The sequence below is a fragment of the Penaeus monodon genome, chromosome 34 (assembly GCF_015228065.2).
Source record: "Penaeus monodon isolate SGIC_2016 chromosome 34, NSTDA_Pmon_1, whole genome shotgun sequence".
NCBI lineage: Eukaryota > Metazoa > Arthropoda > Malacostraca > Decapoda > Penaeidae > Penaeus > Penaeus monodon.
Genome location: NC_051419.1, coordinates 30,875,882 through 30,876,085, shown reverse-complemented (window position 1 = coordinate 30,876,085; position 204 = coordinate 30,875,882).

Genomic DNA, 204 nt, shown 5'->3' with positions numbered 1-204 from the left:
CAGAAAGGGTAAGATCACGTATTTTTTATCTCTACTTTCTCTCACTATTTTTACTATGGATTACAGTGAGCAGAAACTTCAGGACGTTAACAATTGTATGTGGGCAGTAATATTTCTGGGAAATATCTGTTTTAATCCCATCGTTATTAATCTTATCTGTCATATTACAATATCGCACACGCACGCAAAGATATTCAAACCAAC